The 17,761-nt window shown below is 42.9% G+C and overlaps 1 non-coding gene across 1 annotated transcript; it reads right to left on the minus strand.

Moving 5' to 3' along the window:
• Positions 1 to 10,732: 10,732 nt before the first annotated feature.
• Positions 10,733 to 10,838, minus strand: LOC120106698. The gene has a single exon (XR_005508771.1). It is a non-coding gene; the product is annotated as a small nucleolar RNA R71 (small nucleolar RNA).
• Between the last annotated feature and the right edge of the window lie 6,923 nt (positions 10,839 to 17,761).

Consider the following 17,761-nt stretch of genomic DNA (forward strand, 5'->3'; position numbering starts at 1 on the left):
GTAAGTTGGATCGAAGACTCCTCCATCCCTGTTAAACAAAGATGCTTGATCAGTTTTTCACTTGGTAAGGACCTCCGAGATGAAGTATGGTGCGATGTTCTGCCCATGAAAGCGTGCCATCTTCTTCTAGGAAGACCTTGATTGTATGATCGTAGTGTCGAGTATGATGGTCGATCCAATTGTTATTCTCTATATTGTGCCAACAAAAGAGTTGTGTTAAAGCCCCTTAGGATCACTGATTTTACCTCTGAAAATCTGATAATCCAACGGGTTTTAACCATGAGAAAGTTTGAAGCTTGTAGCCGAGAGATTGGGGTCATGTATGCACTAATGGCTAGGGAAGTTGGGGCTGAAATTTCAGAAGTTGTTCCTCCTGATTTCAAGTCTATATTGGATGATTTCTCTGATGTAACCCCTGAGGACCTTCCCAAGGAGCTTCCACCGATGAGGGACATCCAACATTCCATAGATTTGGTGCCCGGTTCAAGTTTACCGAATCTTCCTGCATACCGGCTGAATCCTAGAGAACATGAGGAGCTTCACCGCCAAGTCCTGAAGCATGGGCCGCATGCAGAAGATTTTATTGCTGATTCCCTCAGTCAAAATTCATATGTTCTAACTCTTTTGAATGTTGAGGTCCATGGCGGAGACCTTGGTGGTCACTTTGGCTACGTCAAAACAGTCACCATGGTGGAGGATAAGTTCTATTTGCCGACCCTGCGCAAGGAAGCAAACTTTGTGTTGATGTGGTTGAGTGTTGAATGCAGAAATTTTCAGAAGCTTCAACCTTGCCAAGTTGAATTCTTCAAGGTGCTGAAGTGGATGGGACCCAAGGCCTTTGTGCTCGAGTTACCAGATGATTTGCAGGTTAGCCCCATCTTCTATGTTGAAGAGTTGCAGCCCTATGATGCTCACTATGTTGAAGATGAAGACATCCCATCTGTACCATCTTCACTTCTTCGACGATCAGCCCCGACGGACATCATTGAGGACATCCTAGTTGTTCAGATAGTGTCCACCCACCGAGGAGAATTTCAGAAGTTTTTCATTGGAGGACCGACTAAATTCAGATCGCTCATGATTAAAGACGGAGGAAGTCCAACAGCTAAACCCAAACTTCCACAAGCTCTATCAGTTGTGAAACTCGACGGAGTCGAGTCTTTTTTCTAGAAGGGGGGAATTGATGCAGGAGCACAAGCCCAAATCATAATGGATGTACGTCGAGTTTGGATTCTTGCTTGGGAGTGCCCGAAAACACATTGGGTTCGTAATTTCTAGCATTTAATTGGATTGAGTCTATTTTATTTTGGTCACATTGAGTCCTTTTATTTTGGGTTTATTTGAGTTCTTATTTTGGGTTTGCAATTTGCTGCTTTATGTTTGCAATTGAATGCCAAGTGGCATCAAAAGAGTCCATGTTATGCAAGGATTGAGTCAAGTCATATTGGGTCATGTGTGGAGAATTTAGTTTAGTCGTATGAGTGAAATTGAGTCCTTATGTGAGAGGATTGAGTCCATGTGTTTAAGATTGAGTCCTTATAATTGAGTGCCATTAAGAAGGATTCCTAATGCCGTGAAGATCATCACTCATCACGTGGAGAAGTTCAACCATGAAGATCTCTCACATGTGGAAGAAATTCAGAGTTCAAATCCAGTTGAAATCCGTGACAGATTGAACACCATGTGGTATTTTGAAGATTTTGGAAGCTACAGAAGTCTGATTAAGTTGATTCAAATTTTGTTGGAAAGTAGACATCCGTAGCTTTCCAATGACTATAAGAACATGAAATTTGGAGATTAGATGAAATTTGAGGAGTCTCCGGAACTTCATGCTGATGTTGGTATCCGAGAAGGAGTTCCACCTAGATTCCAACTCGTGGCATGCGGCTGAATTTCTTTTGATGGGTTTCAATCCACACGCCATAAGGAATGGATTCCTAGGTGTCTAGGCTTAGGTGTCAAGGCCTTTGATTGGTCAATTAGAAAATTTAAATTTTGAATTGAGTCCTCATGTAATTAGGAGTCCAATTTAAAATTCTGTGCCAACCTTTCTTTCTATATAAAGAAGAGTATGATGAATGAAGTTAGTTTTCTTTTGGATTTCGAAATTATGGTTTGTTTGCGTCAAGAGAGGCTACTCCTCTTGCTGGTGCGATGCCAAAGGGGCTGAGGGAAGGTGGGACGCCTTCCCTTCATGCCATTTGAAATTGGGTTGGTTTTGGATGAGATTTCCCTAACAAACTCAAGTTATCCTTATCCCTTCTTTTGCTCTCACGCCTCCACCCCTTGTGTGCACCCTCCTTGAGTGCCACATCAGCATTTCAGCACCTCCCTCACGCCCAAGACTCCTTTCCCACGTCCTCCTCTAAGTCCTATTGCCATTAGGACTCCACACAACCCAATTCAGCCTAAAAAGATTGGTCTAGCCAATTTCAGCCCCCCACAAAATTGGTGCCTAATTTTGGTCCATTGGCTGACCCTCCTTGAACCCAATCTACCAACCAGCAACCCATCTTCTTCCTCCTTCCTTCCACCACAAAGAACCCTAGCCTCCATTGCCATTACTTGAAAAAAAAAAAAAAAAAAAAGAAGAAGATTCAGCCATCCTCAAGAAGAAAAAAAATCTGCAGCCCACCCGATTGCGTCAACACTACATCATTTCATAATTTTATATTTTTAAGAATCGACTCCAAGAATTTTTTTCCAAAATTCAGTGCTTTTCAAGTTCACCTAAATTTCTTCCCACTCGTTCCAACTCTTTTTCCACATAACCTAATTTCCCTATTTTAATCTTAAAAAAAACCAATAAAATCCTTTCAATTATTTATCTCTCAGATCTCAAAGCATACCATCCTAATTGCACGGATCCCAAAGCTCCATTCACTCATCACTCTCACCGATCCCCTATTCCCAGCTAATGGATAAAGCCCAGGCTTCTTCGCGCTCCCATGTCTTCCGAGCCGTGAGCGTTTTTTTTTCTTCGACTTCCGTTCACGAAAACAAGGAGCAGTTCCCTTTCTTCCCGAGATCACAACTTCCTCCCAACCTCCGAATCCGAACTCCACCCCATCCTGTTTCTTCCACGCCGAATCTCCCAACGTCTTTCTTCTTTCCATCAAATCTCCTATTCTGCATCCAAAAAATCCTCTGCTTCCTTTCTTAGTTCAGCCTCATCTCGGTCGTGATTCACCTTCATCCCGCATTGTTCTCGATTCGACTTTATCTTCCCAGGATTCACAGCATCCAAACTTCTTCCCTTCCGTATCTTCATTTCCAAAAACCTCCACGGATCACGTCCACAAATAGAATCCCTTGTTTCAAAATTCCATCCTCTTCCAGCTTTCCGTGAGCCAATCCACATCATCCCAGCTCCCGTATCTTATTGCTTCCCAACCAAAACCAAATCGGAACAGAGTATCCCAACCTCCTTCCGGATTCGCCTTCTCAGCGGTTCTCTGTGATTTATCCAAATCCCCTGCTTCCAGCTGCTTCATCCTCTCAAATGCCCGCGTCTTGCATCTGAATCCCCTATTTCACGGTCAGCCATCGTCCGGATTAATCCCAGTATATCCATGGATAAACTCCGAACTGATTTACCTCCCATATTTCATCTGCATCACCCAAAGATCTCTTCCCATCTCGTGATCATCAAAGGATCTCGTTTCAGCGGATTCCCAGACTTCATCCTCCCGAGTCCCGAGCTTCACGGCAACCAAATGTGTCTTCCCCTGTTTCGGAAACAGAACACAGGCATCTTTCCACTTCGTGGATCACTCCCTTCCAAGTTCATCGCAGCGTCCGTGAGTATCTCCTAGAGTCTTCGGATCCAGCTCTAACTTCTACCGCATCCGGATCTTCCGCGGCCAACAAATCCCATCTCCATCCAGCCGCTTTCATCCTTATCCCCTGCTTGAAAGATAGAGTCCATCTTCCCGCATCCAGCTGTTCACCAAGGTTCCAGATTGATTCCAAAGGGGGGCGGGTGAAGGCTATAAAAGGGAAGCAATGCATGAAGATGAGGGCATTCGGAAGGAGGGAGCCGGCTGGTCCCAAGCTCTCACAGGCCAAATCCCACGGGAAGAAAGAAACAAAGAAGGGAGAGAAGATTTTTGGTTATTTTGGGAATGACTTCCCATAAGAGTTAAGAAGGAGCCGTTCTCAAGGGAATCGCAAGAGGGAGAGATGGGAGCCCGCTGCTGTGCTGTTGCTGCCGTCTCCAACTCCATGCAGGGCTGATCTTCTCACTAGGGCCGGATGCAGCCCTAATAAAGGGCCAAGGGTTTTATATTTTGATTTCTATTCTTGGAGTTGTATAAACCTTATTTTGCTTCTAATGAATATTTTATTTCATCTCATATTTAATTTCTGTGATTTTAAATATGACGTTTATACAATTGTTCTTTATGATCACTAGGTAAATATAAGATAGTCCATGCTTAAGGAAGATGCGATGTGCTGCCACCTTAGATTAGGGTAGACATTTCATGCTAACTAAAGATGGATTATGCCTAAATTACTTTTGTGAATTTCTATTTAAATGCTTATTAGGCTTGTAGCCAATTTGCATATTTGTCCAAGAATAAATTAAAATATAATTAATCCTTGTTCCGATGTTAGTGGTGAATTTCATGCCCTAGGTTTCCTAAACTGATATCCTTTTTAATTGTATTTTCTTTTATTAAATTTCTTAGTTTAATTTTCTTCACAAACTCTTCCTTTTAAATATTTTTATTTTTAAGAAAAATAACTGTACCCCAATCCATGTGGATCGATACCCGTAATCACTATCCTACCAGATACGTGCTATTGCATGGTCTTTAAAGTTGACTATCACCATGTATGCACCATGATTATGCTTATATTTTAATCATGCATGCAAGTTAGTATAATGAAATACTATCTAACCAAGAGGCATTATAATGGGCTCAAAGATGCTACTGATCAAATGCAACTGAGCTGGCCTTGCTAGTGGCCGAGAATAACTTTGCTGGCCTTGCTAGTGGCCGAGAATGACTAGCTGGCCCCGCCACTGGCCGAATGGACTTCGCAGTAGCATCCGAGAGAATGGACCACGGCATGCCGGGGGCACGGTTTCATATGCATACTTTATGAAAATATTTGTCTGATTCAAAATACTGTTTTGTTTACCCAGCATACATATTTTGCCATGATAAATTGTTAGATAATATGCATGTCAGCTTCTCAAACCCTGATAAACATGTTTAGTCTTTTAGTTGATCCGATAAGATTATGCAGGAATACTTACTGAGCCGTGTAGCTCATGTCTGTTTATTTTTCATTTTCTTTCAGATCCTCACCCGTGATTGCCATCAGATATATTTTTATTTTGTTACAGAGCTTCGTTATTTTTGGAGAAGCTTATATACTTTTGTACATTTGAACAGCATAGAATTTCTGTATTTTTGGTATCAATCTTCAAGGTTGTAATGCAAATATTTTAATATATGAAAGTTTGAAATCTATTGGCTACCAGTTATCCCTATACAAGGCTGCGTGCTATTGTGGGCGGTAGTCGGCAATAGTACGGCCATGTCACGGATTCGGGTTCGGGGCGTGACATTCCTGATCTAGTTGTCATGCAAGGCTCAAGACAAAACAAAATGACTAACCTATGCTAGGGTTTGCTAAATCTAAATCAAAGACTTATCTAATCAAAATTGGTTCACCACTTGCCCAGGCCAGTTGGACCAAGAGTTCGTATAACCGCCATTAACCATACTTAGCTAACACCAACCGCTTAACGGGGCTGAGCAGATAAGATGGTAGCCACGATCCTGATCGGAACTTTTCTAGACAGCAAGGAATTAGCCAAATTCAATTAGCCTAAAGACTCGCTGTAGTTTCTAAGTTAAGTTGGCTAGTTGAGTTTTAAATTAGGCTTGGGTTCTAGATTTATGAGGGTGGTTGTTTTGGGCTAAGAAAAGGTGATGAAATCCATTCCTTATGTTGTAATTAGAGTGTCCTTAATATGATTTATGATGGATGCAACTATTTTAAATGTCCACACAAGTTGAGATTTAAAATTTCAAATTTTAAATTTTGAATTTAAACTTTTGAATTTTGAATTTCGGATTTGAATTTTAGTTTTCAGCTTTTGAATTTCAAATTTCAAATTTCAAGTTTAAATTTTAAATTTAAATTTTGGAATCTCAGATTTTTTTTATTTCTTTTTTAGTTTCAATTTAAGTCCCCACTTTTAATTTCAAATTTTGAATTTCAAATTTGGATTTCAGATCTAATGTTTCAAAATTTTAAGTTTTGAAATTCGGATTCACAAGTCAAATTGGAAATTTCAGATTTGGAGCCCAAATTTAGTTTTCCAAATTTAACTTTGAAATTGGTAACTTCAAATCCTAAATTTGTGAAGATCAGATCTCAACTTTAATAACTAAAATTTAGAATTAAAATTCGAAATATTCAGATTTAATTCATAAACTTAATAAGGCATGCAAACTAGAATTTTAGCATCAATGGATTTCAGAAAAGGGCAGAAATTTCAGCAAGTGCAGAATTTCAGCATAATCAATGTGCGTGTCCTAATTAGCCTGCTCTGATACCAAAAATGAGGTAGGATGAATGCGAGGAATTTAAACATAAGAGTTATCAGTAAGTTATGTTGATTAACTAGCCTAATTGCAACAGGAAATTCAGTCATATATGAGCTAAGAAAGCATTATCATGAGCATAGTAAATTTAGGACTAGTTACCTGCATGTACTAATTCATTTAGGACTTAGAGTAATGGACAGTTGTGGTTGAGAAACCACTAGATTAGGATGCTTTCTTCAATAAATCAGACTTAGAGTTGAGGCTTACCAAACATTGAACTTCTGAAATTCTTCTAGAGGAGAATACTTAATCTCACTCTCGAGGGTTGATGATTGGATAACCAAGCTTCATCTTTCGTTGCAACAGGGCCCCCTTGCTATTGGTTTGGAAGGATAATAGAACCAATGACATGGAGTACTTTAAGGACCTGCAAAGAAACAGGAATTAGAGGTTTTGCGTGAGAGAGGAATAGAAATCCCAAAAGAAAAGGGAGGCGAGAGGAGATAGGGCTGCGGTGGATGTGGAAGTGGCTTTAGGGCCTCACGCCCAACTTGGAACAAGGGCCTCACGCCCAACCTTCTCTCAAGGTGATAAAACAAGATTGCTAAGGAAGAAAGAATCTCTTTTTATTTATTCATCAACTACCCTTACAAGATGTCATGAGGAGGTATTTATAGACTTTCCTCATGATTTGAAATTTAAACACATAATGAATGGCGCCCCACATTTGAAAACTTGATTGCTAGAGAAAAGGAAGAAAAGTTGGCCAGCTTTAAGGGGAAGGTTTGAAGAGTTGTTGGCTCCCATTTGAAATTTTCTTGCATTTGAATTATGGCCGACCTCTTGGACTTTGAATTTGGATGATGTGTTGATAAGTGCTGATTAATCTATAATTTAATATTCTTTTTCAGCACTTATCAATGTTCTTAAACGGATAACCACTTATTTTACCACAAAATAGAACAATCTTTGAAATAAATTTAAAATATGATAAGAAGTAAATAATTCACATGTCCTCGCCTTCCAAGCGTACCAACCAGCATGTTTCAGTTCAATAACACTGGGTTCGAGCCCAATGCCCAACTGACATGCATGCACCCAAGCACTGTCCACCGTCCGTGGCTCCCCAAGCAATCCAATGGTTCATAAATTCCCATCTCCGCATCACGTTTCCAAACTAAGCAAAATAGGGGAGACCTTTAATTTAAATCCACATATGCCCATTTTCACGTCAAAATAGAGCAAGAAAAGAATTTTTTCCGAAAATTACTGGAATCACTGTTCATATGAACAGTGTTCCGTGAAAACACTGTTCATACGAACAGTGTTAGAAAAAAAAAAACTAAAAATGCATTTCACTGTTTATCTTCTTTCCCTCCCGCAGATCCCGCGGCCGTCCACCTTCCACGGCGACCTCCCGACGATCCCGCGACCAGATCCTCCGGCCCTTCTTCCGCCCATGATGCATCCAGAGCCAATCTCATCTTCCTGCGATCCGGCCTCCACCGAGAACTCGTGATCCATTTCTTCCTCCGTGATCCACGTAGTGCACCAACGCCATCAACCCGTTCCAGCCGCATCCAACGAGCACACCAGCGAGCAACTCCTCCGGTTTCACCTCCCAGCAGCCAATGGTCCAAAGAAGGAAAGCAATGAAGCATGATTCCATCCACGGATCCACACCAGCCACCAGCTGCCGAATCATAGAAATGGCGTTCCGCCTCTTCCTCTTCCGGATTCCCATCGATTTTTCGATTGGCTCCTCCCAGCGTATCCCCTGCATCCGTGAAGGAAATCCCAGCAGCCGGTGATTCAGCCTCCCGCATCAAGCCAAGGATCATGCATCCAAATCGGGACATGTATTCAACCCCTTCTCCCGTCCGTATTCATCTTCCATCGACCACTCTTCCGCGACCAGCTCCCATGATCCAGCCGTTGATGCGCATTCCGCCCAAGGATCATGCGTCCGTTCCCCTTGGATTCATTGCCAGGGAGAGATCAATATAAAGGGTAGAAGAAGAGAGCCGAGAAGGGAGGGGAGAGGTCGGTTGAGAAAACAGGGGAGACCCCCTGTTTCGGTGAAAAGAAGAAGAAAACCGAGAGGGAAGAAGAGAAAAAGAAATTAAAAAAAAGAGAAAGGAGGAGGAAAGAGAATAGTTTTGGATATTTTGGGAATAATGGGAGGTGATCAATTTCATTTGAAGATGAGAGGTCGTCCGGAAGCCATACACGGCTAAACGTCCAATCTAGGGCTGGATGAAGCCCTAGCAATGTATCAGGGCAATTGTAGTTCTTACTTTTTTATTATTTTGGAGCTTGTTTAAATTCTTATTTTCAATGAAATATTCCTTTATGATGTTTAAACCTTGAGCATGCCATTTACTATTCATATTTGCTAAAGTAGTCTAAGATGATCCATGCCTAGGAAGATGAGATGTGCTGTACCCTAGATTAGCATACTTAGGTAGACACTTCATGCTATACCGAAGATGGATCTTCCTAAAACTCTTTATGTTTTTATTTTAAAAGGCTTGTAGCCAATTTGCATGCCTCTCCAAAAGATAAAAATTAAGAACACAGTCCCTAATGCAATGCTACGCGGTGGATTCCAAACCCTAGATCCATCTACTTTGATAAATTTCAATTTGTATTCATAGATTAATTCAGTATAATTAAGTTAGCAAATTCTTCTTCTTGATTTATTTTTCTTAAAAAATAACTTATTCTTCAATCCCTGTAGACCAACATCCGTAATCACTATCCTACAGGATACGTGCTATTGCGTGGTTTATTTTTGAAATTGAAATAACCGATCAATTTTTGGCACCATTGCCGGGGATTGTTTAAATAGTTATTTTTCCTATCATTAAAAAAAAATTAAAAAAAAAGTTTTAAAATATATATATATCTAAAATAAAAATATTTTCTATTGTTGATACTTTTCTTATCTTTTTTTTTCTCTCTTACTAATTTTTAATTTTCCTTTTGGTATTATTTGATCAGGAATCGAAGAGGAAATCTGGGCTATCAAAAAGGAATGCTTTAGAGGTTTGCTTAAAAAAAAAAATTTGCTGGAGAAATTTCCTTTGGTAACCTCTAAACTTTTTTTTATTTAAATTGATTATTAGCTTGAAATTTTGTGGTGATTGTTTGATTTTAATTTCAGCAAAAGTGTGAATGCATGCTTGATACACATACACAAATTAATCCGCACATAGTAAGGGCAATCACTCCAACAAGATAAGAGCCGGATTTTATCACTGGACTCTTGCCCAACTTAGGTGAACTCAATCTCACATTGTGTCAGCTTAATTAAAATCAATTAGACATTGGCTCCTAGGGACATTCGAGCTCAATAGGACGAAGATCACCGAAAGTTGCACCAATTTCGCTCTGTGGCTTAGTTGATGTCTAGGCAAGCTTTGTCCCTATAAGGAAGACAGTTCATCTGTTCGAGGCAAGTGGGTTTTAAGTGGGACCTTTGCGAACGCATCGTGACCCCTCCACTTACCTGGAAGCTTACCTGGTCAACTCAGTTCAGTAGACCGGATTGGAGGCTTAGGTGCCCTCTTCAAACCAGTTAGGAGTTGTCTAGTGATTTTAGGACAAATACAAGGATTGATGTGTTTATCTTTTATTGCATGCTTGACTGATCAAGTACTAGTGTATGCAAGGGAGTCGTTCTAGAGTACGTGACCTATTATTACCTTTTGACCCTGAAATAGAACGGACCTTTAGGAATATTCGAGCTGAGATCAGAACATTAGAATCATCCCCACCTCCTGAGATGGGTGAAGAACAACCCAAACTCCTGAGGGAGTACTTTACTCCCACCATTTACACTTCCCCATCTTGCATTCGATTACCTGAAGTAGCAGCTGTACAATATGAAATAAAGTCTAGTGTGATCCAAATGCTCCCATCTTTTTATGGGCTCACCAATGAAGAACCATATAAACACCTAGATGAATTCCTTGAGATTTGCACCACTATCAAGATTCAGAACTTCACTGATGATGCTTTGAAACTTAGATTATTCTCCTTCTCCCTTAAAGATAGAGCCAAACAATGGCTGAATTCTTTAGAAGCCAATTCGATTCGTTCCTGAGATCAAATGCAACAAGAATTTCTTAAAAAATACTTTTCCATAGGAAGAACGAACCAGTTTAGACGTACCATTACAAGCTTCTCCCAAACTGAGGGAGAAGAATTTCATGAAACTTGGGAGATATTTCGGGACCTAATCCGTAAATGCCCTCATCATCAAATACCTAAGTGGCAACTAGTGTAATGTTTCTATGACGGATTGACTGAACGAAACCGTCAGATGATCGATGCTGCATGCGGGGGGACTTTCATGCTTCAAAATGAGCATGAAGCATGGCAATTATTTGAAAATCTTAATGAAAACTCCCTTCATCATGCTTCTTGTTCTCGTCAAGCACCCCTGAGTTCTCAAAGAAAAGTGACCATTTGTAAAATAAGTCATTCTATGGACCTATCTAGCAAGGTAGATGCATTGTCCCATAAGATTGACCAACTGATGATAGGTGGGTATTACATGAACTCTTCCAAAGCACAAGTATGTACTATCTGTTCTAGCCCATCCCACCCTATTCATGAGTGCCCTTCAGCGCCCCAATTCCCCGAACTCGTGCAAGAACACATCAATGCTGCTCAAACACATCCTAGACCGGGTAATGACCCATTTTCCAATACATATAACCCGGGATGGCGAAATCATCCAAACTTTTCTTGGAAGCAGCAAGCTTCGAATACAGCCCAACCCTATTCCCAAAATTTTCAAAATCCTCAGAATTTTCAAACCCCACAAAATATTCATCCCTACCGTCCCTCGACTCAATTTCAACACACTCCTCCTCCACCCCAAAGAAACACAGCCTTTGAGGAGAAAGTGTTGAACGCCCTTCAAGGTTTGGAAACCATTACACAATTGGTGCACTCTCACATGCAATCCATCACCAAGCTAGAATCCCAAATGGGGCAACTAGCTAATGCATTGAACAAGTGAGAGGAAGGAAAGCTTCCAAGCCAACCACAAAGTAATCCTAGGGGACAATACATGGCTCAAGAAAATCAATTAAATGCAATTCATCATTAACAAGCCAATGCTTTGACTACCCTAAGGAGTGGATGTGTAGTAGACAATAAGATTGGAGAGGACAACAATAAGGAAGGTGAAGAAGAGGATAGAAATATGTCAAATGAAAATCTAAAACCTTCTTCTTCTTCTTCAGCTAGTCCACCTTCTGCCAAAACTCACATCCCAAAGGCCCCATTTTCTGAAGCTCTTAATTCACCCTCTCCCTTTGGCAAAAAGGAAACTTCACTAGAGGAAATGATGGAGGTTTTCAAATAAGTGAAAATTAACCTTCCGCTTCTTGATGCTATTAGACAAGTTCCCTCCTATGCCAAATTTCTCAAAGACCTTTGTACACAAAAGCGAAAATCTAGGACACATGTGCCTAAAAAGGTCTTCCTAACTGAGCAAGTGAGTTCTATTCTCCAACACAACATCCCTCCGAAATTCAAAGATCCTAGTGCTCCCACCATCTCCTGTGTCTTAGAAAATAATTTCATTGATCGAGCACTCTTAGATCTAGGGGCATGTTGGGGTATGTGGAGACCATTGGTGATGAAGAGAATTGAATGAGAATTAATTCTGCATAGTTCTGTCTGGCGGACTGTCGGAGTCGACTCGAGCTACAGTCGAGTCGACTCGGGAACAGTCGAGTCGACTCGAGGCCTGTTGAGTCAACCCGGGAGGAGAAAAGCCGAAAAAAACCATGTTTCTGTCTGGACTGTCAGAGTCGACTCGAGCTACAGTCGAGTCGACTCGAAGCATCGTCGAGTCGACTCGAGCCACAGTCGAGTCGACCCGAGATCGTGCCAGTTATACTGGAAGTTGTCCAGACGTGCCCGAGTCGACTCGAACTAAAGTCGAGTCGACTCGAGCTCGCAGGAAATCATACGGACGAGTTTTCTTTGGTGTTTTTGGTGGCACTTCGACGGCTATGATCATCTGAAGGTCTTGAGACCATATATAGGACTCATGAGAGCCCTAGGGAATTGAGATTGCCGTATATTTGATAGAGACTCTTGTTTGTGAGGCTAGGGTTCTAGAGAAGAAGAGGATTGGGATCCTACTTCTTGTGCAAAGGGAATTCTGTGTGAATCTCTTGTAGAGCGATCGCTTGTGATCGTTCGGGTGTGTGCTATCTCTGTAATCAGATCATCCTAATTGAGATTTAGAGCGGTGGAGGATGTAGGCTACTTGTAGCCGAACCTCGTTACATCTTTGTGTTTGCTTTGCTATTTTTCTTCCTTCTTCTTCCTTTTGATCTTTGATAATCCATTGCGGTGCTCAAGTGTTTTACCCTACTGATACCAGGGGTAATCTTTTGCCCTTCGTAGCGGAAGCGAAGTGGTGATCCTTGAGTCCGGTGTCGAGGGAGCGAGAGAGTGCTTATCCGTTTTCTTCTCTCTTTGCTTGTCCGACGTTGGTGGTTGTACCGGTGTGAGTGGGTTCCGGTGCAGGGCATCGCCAACAAGTGGTATCAGAGCTATTGGTATTCTGCAATGGCGGATGAAGGGAAGTTGCGAATTGAGAAGTTCAATGGCACGAACTTCAGATTTTGGAAGATGCAAATAGAGGATTATCTTTACCAGAAGGATCTCTATTTACCTCTTGGAGGTAGAGCGAAGAAACCAGAGAAGATGTCCGATGAAGACTGGGAGGTCCTCGATCGGAAGACGCTCGGCACCATAAGATTGTCACTTGCATCCCAAGTGGCATTCAACATCAAAAACGAGAAGACGATGATGGAGTTGATGGCAACATTGTCGCGGATGTACGAGAAACCCTCAGCATCAAACAAGGTATTTCTCATGAAGAGGTTGTTTAATCTTCGTATGAAAAATGGAGGCAGCGTAGCAGAATACCTCAACGAGTTCAATGGACTCACGGCCCAGTTGGAGTCAGTGGAGATTAGTTTTGACGATGAGATTCGGGCATTGCTAATCCTCTCCGGATTGCCTGATGGGAGGGCCTGGTGATGGCGGTGAGCAACTCTTCGGCGACGGGGAAGTTGATCTTTGATGATGTTGTGGGAGTGCTTCTGAGGGAAGAAGCAAGAAGGAAATCTTCTGGAGCTACGGAGTCGTCTGGAAGTGCACTAAACATCTCTAACCGGGAAAGACAAAAGAAGGACGGTCGATTTCGAAGCGACTCGAAGTCGAGATCCAGCAGGTCTCGAGCATCTCAGAACAAGGGAGCGAAGTGCTGGAACTGCGGGAAGATGGGGCACTTCAGGAGGGACTGCAAATCTCCTAAAGGGAAGCAAGGCGACCACACCGAAGGAGTCAGCAAGGATCTGGCAAATCTTGCTGAAAACGGTGACATGGATGCCCTCATTCTATCTTTATCTACCGGTGACGAGTCTTGGGTGATAGACTCGGGCGCGTCTTTCCATGCTACATCCCAACGGAAGCTTCTTGGAGGATATGAGAAGGGAGACTTCGGCAAAGTCTACTTAGGGGATGGAGAGCCTTGCACCATACAAGGAAGGGGAAGCGCGGAAGTGAAGTTGATTTCTGGATCTTCACTTGAGCTTGAGGACGTACGGCACGTGCCTCAACTGCAGAGGAATCTGATTTCTGTTGGACAGTTGGCGAGCCAGGGGTACAAGACTATTTTCACAGCTGATCAGTGGAAGATATCCAGGGATTCGTTGATGGTGGCTAGTGGCAAGAAGGTTGGGACACTTTATATCGCCAACGGCATGGAGAACTCTATTGGAGTTGCTGCAGCAGATGTAGACGCCAAGTTATGGCATTGCAGACTTGGGCACATGAGTTATCAGGGACTGGAGGTGATGCACCAGTTGGGAAAGCTGCAGGGTCTCAGGAGTGTTGAGATGGACTTCTGTGAGGATTGTATTCTCGGAAAGCAGAAGCGTGTTTCATTCAACAAAGAAGGTAAACCTCGGAAGCAAGAAAAGCTAGATCTCGTGCACACAGACGTGTGGGGGCCTGCACCGGTTTCTTCCATTGGTGGATCTCAGTACTATGTTACTTTTATTGATGATGCTACCAGGAAGCTTTGGGTGTTCTTCTTGAAGCACAAGTCAGAGGTATTTGGGGTCTTCAGGAGATGGCAGGCAATGGTAGAACTCGAGACAGGAAGGAGGTTAAAATGCCTGAGATCAGACAACAGTGGTGAGTATTGTAGCAGGGAGTTTGAGGACTACTGTGCAGAGGCTGGGATCGTCAGGCAGAGAACAATTCCAGGGACACCACAACAAAATGGAGTTGCTGAAAGGATGAACAGAACAATTAATGAGCGTGCCAGGAGTATGAGGATACATGCTGGATTGCCACAGCAGTTTTGGGCGGAAGCAGTTAACACTGCTGCCTACTTGATCAACAGAGGGCCATCAAAGAAACTTGAATTTGGGATTTCTGAGGAAGCATGGACAACGAAGAAGATTGATTTGGCGCACTTACGAGTATTCGGTTGTACCAGTTATGTCCATGTTGATTCCAGTCAAAGAAGCAAACTAGACGCCAAATCAAAGAAGTGCATTTTCGTTGGATACGGAGGTCAACAGTTTGGGTATTGGTTTTGGGATCCCGAACACAGGAAGATCATTCGTAGTAATGATATGGTATTTAATGAGAAAATGCAGCAGAGCACTGAATCAGAAACAAAACCTGTTGAGCCGTGTTTTGTGGATCCTGAAGAGGAGTCTACAAATTCTGGTCAGAAGACTCAGTCAGAGCAAGAACCTGAAGTATTGGCACCCTTTCCACAACTAAGAAGGTCCACTCGTAGTACTCATGGGAAGCCTCCTCAAAGATATGATGGGACTCTTAGTTATTTGCTGCTCACAGATAATGGCGAATCTGAATGCTTCACGGAGGCATTGGAGGTTGATACTAGGAAGAAGTGGGAGTTGGCCATGGATGATGAGATGGAGTCATTGGAGCAGAATCAAACATGGGATTTGGTGGATCTGCCCAAGGGGAAGAAAGCACTGTCAAACAAATGGGTTTACAGGCTGAAGGAAGAGCAGAATGGGAAGAAACGGTACAAGGCCAGGCTGGTTGTAAAAAGATTTCAGCAGAGAGCAGGTATCGACTTCACGGAGATCTTTTCTCCTGTAGTCAAGATAAGTTCTATTCGGGCGGTGCTGAGCATGGTGGCAGTAGAGAATCTTCACTTAGAGCAGCTTGATGTGAAGACAGCTTTTCTTCACGGAGATCTCGATGAGGAGATATATATGCAGCAGCCGGAGGGATACGTTGCAGCTGGCACGGGTAACTTGGTTTGCAAATTGAAGAAAAGCCTCTATGGTTTGAAACAGGCGCCCAGGCAATAGTATCTCAAGTTCGATAGTTACATGCTTGAGATAGGATACAGGAGATGTCAGGAGGATCACTGTTGCTACTTCCGGGACTTCGGTACATCTTACATTATCTTGCTATTATATGTTGATGACATGTTAGTTGCAGGAGCTAGCATGCATGAGATTGCAAAATTGAAGCTGAAGCTGTCAAGAAAATTTGCAATGAAGGATCTAGGAGCAGCGAAACAGATCCTTGGGATGCGGATCAGCAGAGATAGATCTAAACATATCCTCAGACTATCTCAGGCGGAGTACATCAGCCGAGTACTCAAGAGATTCTGCATGGAGGGTGCCAAACCTGTTGGCACACCACTAGGTGCCCACTTAAAGCTTTCAAAAGGACAAAGTCCGAAGACGCGGGTGGAGGAGCTCAATATGTCAAAAATCCCGTATGCATCGGCGGTGGGGAGCTTGATGTACGCTATGGTCTGTACGAGACCTGACATTGCTCAAGCAGTGGGAGTTGTGAGTCGCTTTATGAGCTGCCCAGGCTTGGAGCATTGGCGTGCGGTCAAATGGATACTGAGGTATCTGAGAGGCACGGAACACATGTCATTGTGCTATGGAGGTTCTGAGATCCGGTTACAGGGCTTTGTGGACTCAGACATGGCAGGGGACTTGGACGGCAGAAGGAGCACGACAGGGTACTTGTTCACCTTGGGCAGTGGAGCCGTCAGTTGGATTTCTAGGTTGCAACCAATTGTTGCATTGTCGACTACGGAGGCGGAGTATGTGGCAGCCATAGAGGCGTGCAAGGAACTAATATGGCTTCAAGGCTTGATGAAGGAGCTTGGGAAGGAGCAGAAGGATTGCATGTTATATTCAGATAGTCAAAGTGCAATTCATCTGGCGAAGAATTCAGCTTTCCATTCAAGGACGAAGCATATTGACATACGGTACCACTTCGTGAGGTCATTGCTCGAGCAGAGACTTGTCAAGTTGGAGAAGATTCATGCAAGTTAGAATCCTGCAGATATGTTGACGAAGGTCGTCACGGTGGAGAAGCTGAGGAGTTGTTCAGCTTCTGCTGGTCTTCATGCTTGAAGACGTTGAGGAGGCATCGTACCGATTTCACTAGGATGATCCAGTTTCAGTGGGAGCACAGAGGAGAACCAAGTAACAAGAGGATATACCCAAGGTCTCCAAGTGGGAGATTGTTGGGGTATGTGGAGACCATTGGTGATGAAGAGAATTGAAGGAGAATTAATTCTGCATAGTTCTGTCTGGCGGACTGTCAGAGTCGACTCGAGCTACAGTCGAGTCGACTCGGGAATAGTCGAGTCGACTCGAGGCCTGTCGAGTCGACCCGGGAGGAGAAAAGCCAAAAAAAACCATGTTTCTGTCTGGACTGTCAGAGTCGACTCGAGCTACAGTCGAGTCGACTCGAAGCATCGTCGAGTCGACTCGAGCCACAGTCGAGTCGACCCGAGATCGTGCCAGTTATACTGGAAGTTGTCCAGACGTGCCCGAGTCGACTCGAACTAAAGTCGAGTCGACTCGAGCTCGCAGGAAATCATACGGACGAGTTTTCTTTGGTGTTTTTGGTGGCACTTCGACGGCTATGATCATCTGAAGGTCTTGAGACTATATATAGGACTCATGAGAGCCGTAGGGGATTGAGATTGCCGTATATTTGATAGAGACTCTTGTTTGTGAGGCTAGGGTTCTAGAGAAGAAGAGGATTGGGATCCTACTTATTGCCCAAGGTGACAACCCAAGAGGGGGGGTGAATTGGGTCTTTTAAAAACTTTTAAACTACTTCTA

Source organism: Phoenix dactylifera, unplaced genomic scaffold (genome assembly GCF_009389715.1).
Source record: "Phoenix dactylifera cultivar Barhee BC4 unplaced genomic scaffold, palm_55x_up_171113_PBpolish2nd_filt_p 000607F, whole genome shotgun sequence".
NCBI classification, from domain to species: Eukaryota; Viridiplantae; Streptophyta; class Magnoliopsida; order Arecales; family Arecaceae; genus Phoenix; species Phoenix dactylifera.